Source organism: Perca flavescens, chromosome 12, assembly GCF_004354835.1.
Source record: "Perca flavescens isolate YP-PL-M2 chromosome 12, PFLA_1.0, whole genome shotgun sequence".
NCBI classification, from domain to species: Eukaryota; Metazoa; Chordata; class Actinopteri; order Perciformes; family Percidae; genus Perca; species Perca flavescens.
Window position 1 is genome coordinate 20,490,772 of NC_041342.1, and position 6,000 is coordinate 20,496,771.

A 6,000-nucleotide genomic window follows, 5' to 3' on the forward strand; every position below is an offset into this window, starting at 1 on the left:
AATGCAAACCATGGACTTTACAAAATAGATGATTTTCTGTTTGTTTCTGTCTACCTGTAGTGATGGTGAATACAATGTAATGTGTAACATTATCTCCACATTAACATACTTGTATTTGGTAGGAAAACACATCAAAAATAGACAAAGCATACTTTCTTTTTCCAGCTGCATAGGATTAGGGCTTTCAACTCACTTTTGACACAACTACAACAACACGAATAAAAAAAAAGCCCAAACAATTTCTAAATGTTTATGCCTATTGTTAGATTAACAATGTCACCGACTCCTCTAGAGAGCTCACAATAATGTCAAGTTGTCAAAACAGACATCATTTTCAAAGAAAGTGATTTTGAGGCAGAGTCATAGTCACAAACATACAACAAATTAAATTTAAATTTTGTTTATGCAGTATTACCATCCTTTCTTTGATTCAATAGACCCTGGTTGTAGCTGGCACACAGTACAGCATTACAATAGCTACTGGGCTCCCAATATTCCCAATATATAACACAGCTTTGTTATCCTCCAAGTCTCAGCTGTGTTTTTAACCGATACAGAAAAACTGGCGTATTTGACTGGTGTGAGGTCTTTTTTTCGTTTTTGACTTTCTGAAACTGCTTTCATTTTGCTGTGTGAATCATTCTGTTATTATAGCTTTCTGTGCACACTTCATAAACCTGAATGTTGTCATCATGTTTTGGTCAGTGGAAGCACATATGGTGATGAGTAATCATTAAGTTTGTGTGCCTGACAATTTTGTTTGGGCTGTTGGTCATCATTCTTTAAATGAATACAGGGCCACCTGTTTTTCATCTTTGAAGGAATAACAACATATTTTGCTGGTTAAAATGGCTGCAGAATCAACACAAGGAAAGGGAAATAAGGCTGCCGTCAAATGAGAAGATGTTTGCTAGGGTAAGGGGCCGCTTGCTTCCCCTAAACGTATCCACTCCAAACTCTTGCCTAAAGCTAGTCACAGCCGATCTGTTATGCCAACTTTGGTCAACATGCCTAAATTATTGTCAAAACTCCAGGGCTGCCGTGGGCTTCAGTCACATCTGATGAGAGGCAGTTTCCATAGAAAGGAGAAGTGGAACTGTTAAATCTTCTTCTATTCTTACACATCTTCTTCTTCTATTCTAACACATTTTCTCTACCCATTTAATCCTTCCAAGGGTCATGAAGGATGGACCCTGCTACAGCATGAATAAAGCCAGAGGACAAGAAAGCACCCTAAAAAGTTTCCACTCTGTCTGAAGACTAACATGAAGAGACAGACAATCACATCTAACGCAATGGACAATTCAGAGTCTCTGGTTCATCATGGGTGGTTTTACAATCAGAATTAACCCCAGAAGAAGCCTACAAAACAACAAACAACACAACAAAAGATATACTGAGCCAACTCACCACATTTATTCTCTTATTATTGTAGAGTGTACAAAGAGTATTTTTACACTGTGGTATTACTAGTTTTACTTAAGTAAAAGATCTGGGCACTTCTTCCACCACTGCACGCAACACACTTTATCCTTAGAACCTTACACTGTTTACTTTAACACTGTAAATCTTTTTTTTTTAAGATTATTTTTTGGGCATTTTCAGCCTTTATTTGACAGGGCAGATGAAGACATGAAAGGGGAGAGAGAGGGGGGAATGACATGCAGCAAAGAGCTGCAGGTCGGAGTTGAACCCAGGCCCACAGCGTCGAGGTCTAAACCTCTACATATGGATGCCCACACTACCAACTGAGCTATCTGGGCGCCCAACACTGCAAATCTTACTGTGTACACTGTTGGTTGAAATACCTGGACAGATGGGGCCAAAGTCTAGGAAGGTAACTGACATCAAGCTGCTCATGAGCAAGACATTTAACCTTCAACTACTTGAGCAGAACTGCTTAGTGATCGAGAGTAGAACACTTCTGTTGTACTAGAGAGATACTGGGTGTAAAACGTTTTAACTGAAGCAAAAGAGCAAAAAGAACAAGTGCACATTTTCCTGGAACATGGCTTGTTTAAAATAGCCCGCACTATGCAATTTTCAGCTATTTGGAGAGAAACACCATAAACAGCCTGTATTGACTAGAGTGTCTTTTGTAGCAAGATAATTGCTCATTCTCTCTGTTGATATTTTCTTGAATTTCTGCAGACACAACAAATCTACTGTTTACAGCATTAACATTTTTCCGTTGTCTATTGATTGTTTTCCGCTACTTCAGTAAATACATTCTTTGTAGCAATTTTGAAAGTATATTTGAACTGCGAAAGATACCCAGGGCTCATCATATGTCATAACCAATTTGAACTGGATTGAGCTACAAAGCAAGCAGCAGTGACTGTTATTGCTGGAGAGAATCTCATCAGGAATGCAGGTCATGGCTTATGAAAAACCCTTTGTTCAAGTGCTCCAAGAAACTTCTGTCTCCTTCTCCTGTCAAAGACACTTCTTGAGTTCAAGTATTCCCTGTTCAAATAGTTTCACTGGGAAATACTGCAACAGTACTGTGCTTCATTGCCCAACCCATTACCTCATTCCAACCTGGTGCTGACTGCTGATCTGGAGTGGTCTGGAGACACCCCTACTATTCAGGTCACTATTTGGATTAGCATTGCCTGACGTGCCCAGAGAAGGCTGAAAAGATGACCACCTCACTCCCCCTTCTCTGAAACCAAACGTGTGCCCCTATCCTGACAGAACTTTGCATCCTCCTGTCTCCTTTGATGCCTTTCCACTGTCTAAACAAAGACCAAAATAACAATCTGTCCACTCCAGAAAACAGGAAATGACATACCCAAGTGAAAAGGCTTCCCACCAGGGTGAAGGTGACTCCTGCAGTCAAGATCATGCTCTTGCTGCAGCCTGTGAGTACATCCTCTAGGGGAAGGTCTGAATAGCAATCCAATAGAAGCCATGGCTCGAGCTCAAGTCAAAAGCTCTTTAGGTGAAGAATGCTCCAGGCATACACAAGAATGTGTCAGCAAAAGAATTATCCTTTTGAAAAAGGTGACTATCTACTATTACTGAACTATGTTTGCATAATATTTATACTAATGAAGAATGTTTTTAAGACTATTAGTTAATTCAATGATAATGTTTTTACAGACTGGGTCATCTCATCTTCATGTATATAAACATAGGATACTGATGTTTTACTGCTACATTTTGTCCCAGTATTATCAAAGCCACTTTCTAATTTGTCGGAAAACTGTTAAGGAGAAAAAACATAAATGTCAAACAAAAGTAGCCTGAAGCACTTTTTTTTAAAACATATTTCCATTCTTACTTCTAAAACAGCCACATGTCTGAAGGTTTATGTTCAGACAAACATTTGCCAGGGCTCTCTTTTAAATCTTAACTGAAGTTAAACAGCTGTGCGTCTTACTCCTCCACAAACTGTGAACTCTATTTGTATGCAAAATAAGTGTTCTGCGCATTATTTAATACCATGTCTCAATTATGAAAATACGGAGTCATCTGAGAGTATGTGACTAATGGCTTTGGCCGGAGAGGAACATTATAACAGCACTACACACAGAAAGCTTTCTGTCATTTGTTTCAGTAATATGACAGATTTTAGATTCCTACTGTATATGGTAATGAGGTCTTGCAGGAGTGTTTCTCCTATTTAAAGGGCCGGTTCATTTAAAACACAAAACGATTTGGTTTGTAGTGATGGCAGCATTTAAACTTTTAATTAAAAAAATGTAACTGCATTGCTACAACCCAGGATTGCTTTTGTTACAATTAATATAGTTCCTTGTGTCCATTTCTTAAGCACAATGATCCCCTTACCCACACCAATGAATTTCTGGAAGAAACTTGATATTGTAATTCGGCAGTATATTTGGAATAATAAACAACCTAGGCTAAAATACTCTACCCTGCAACGTACCAAAAACACGGGAGGCCTAGCCCTCCCTAACCTTAAAATATATCACAGAGCCTTTCAGCTATAGGTCCTTAGAGTATAGATAGACCCCTCATCTACAGTCCCATGGAGAGAAATAGAGCAAAACCTCACTGGAAGTCTAAGACTGCAAGACCTTGCCTTTGCAGGTTTGTGTAAAAAGAAAAATGTGTATGCTAGCCTGTGGCCCTATTATCACCAACACATTGACTAACTTTAAACAGGTGGAGGAGCATTTACGCTACACCAATAAGTGGCATCTGAATACCCTGATTTGGCACAACACATACTTAATGTCTGGTAACAAACCTTTTGTTTTTTAACCAGTGGAGTGACAGAGGTATTTATACTTTAGACCAGTTATTCAATGATGTAGTTATGTTGAGTTTTAAGGACCTGAGAGCTAGCTTTGAGGTCCCTAGGACATCCTTCTTCCTCTATCTTTGCTTAAGGTCAACCCTAAAATGTTATGGAGTAACACGGGGAAACAGTCTTGAGACCCACCCAATCATTAAATGGCTTGTTGAGTTTCCTGTGAGATGATTAGTGTCCAGGATTTATGCTAAACTGATGCAAATATCCGTAGGAGAACTCCCAATACTAAAGAAATGGGAGCGAGAGCTGAGCCCGGAGGGGGACGTAATTAATTGGGAGACACTTTGGGACATTTCCCACTGTTCCAACCCGAATCACCAGCAGATCCACTTCAACATATGCCATAGGACATATTGGACTCCTCAGAAGAGATAGATCTCTAAAGCCATTCCTACTCCCTATTGCACGTTCTGTCAACCTGAACAAACTGGAACACTTTCCTACACATGGTCTGGGAGTGTGAACAGGTGCATGAATTCTGGAATAAAACAAGATCAATAATATCTGATGTGATAGGATGTTGAATTCCTACTGAACTGATTGTTTTGTTACTTAATGATGACTCTAAATTACACCTACTTGGGAGACAGAAGAAAATTTGGCTAGCTGGATCAACCGCGACCAAGAAAATGATAGCTCAACGCTGGCTCCCTCCCCCACTCGCTTTGTATAAAACAGTGGTTGGCGTATTTTCTAGATATAGTTATGCTTGAGCTCTCTACAGCAAGGATTAACAAAGCCAAGTCATCGACTATAGACCTATGCAAAAACGCAGCAGCACAAGTATCAGTCCTAATGACCTCAGCATCACAAGAATTAGAAGTGTGATTTTGGATTCCTGTTTTTGTTTATTTGTTTGTTTTGTTTCCTCGAGACTGCAGGGGGTGGGGGGTGGGAGAGGGTGGTTGTTCTTGTTCGATTGTATTTGTCTGTTCTGTATGTTTAAAAAAACAATAAAAAAATTGATCATGAAAAGAAAATGTAACTGCAACCCCTCTCTCATTCCAGACACAGCCCTTATCTATAGACCTTGCTGTGAGTAGTTTCCATAAGACAATTTCTTCTGTAGAAAAGAAGTTCACAACAAGGTCTTTGGGTGGCCAGATATATGAAAGTTAATTTAAAAAATAGTTTCCAGGGTAGATAAATTAACTTTCACGCTGAAGAAAGAAATAGATGGAATGTAAGAAATTACAAAAAATAAAAATACTCATGGTAGGTATAAGATACAAAGTCAAAGTTTAGATTTGTTTAAAGTCAAACAATGTATGCAGCCAGGGCTTAACATTTTTGGGGGGTAATTTCGGTGAAGTAAACCTTTAATTTCACATTTGTACTAATACCAAAATAGTTCACGAAAATATTTTGCGTGCTGCTGTCATAGTTTCCTCTCGCACTCTCTCTCTCTCTCTATTTTTCTCTCTCTTTGCGCGTTATTACTCAGGCACAAAAACGCAGCAGCAGCTCTGATCTCGCGCCTCTATCTCTTATTTTCTGGTGAATACTGCCAGCTGCAACTTTTGTCACCGCACAGCTGCCGGTGGTTTTACACACAAACACACACACACACACACACACACACACACACACACACACACACACACACACACACACACACACACACACACCACGAGCTGGATTCATTAAAATTCGAGAGAGGCAGCTGGATGATGTCATATCCGTGAAGAAGGCTGCATGCATGCCCACAAACTTTT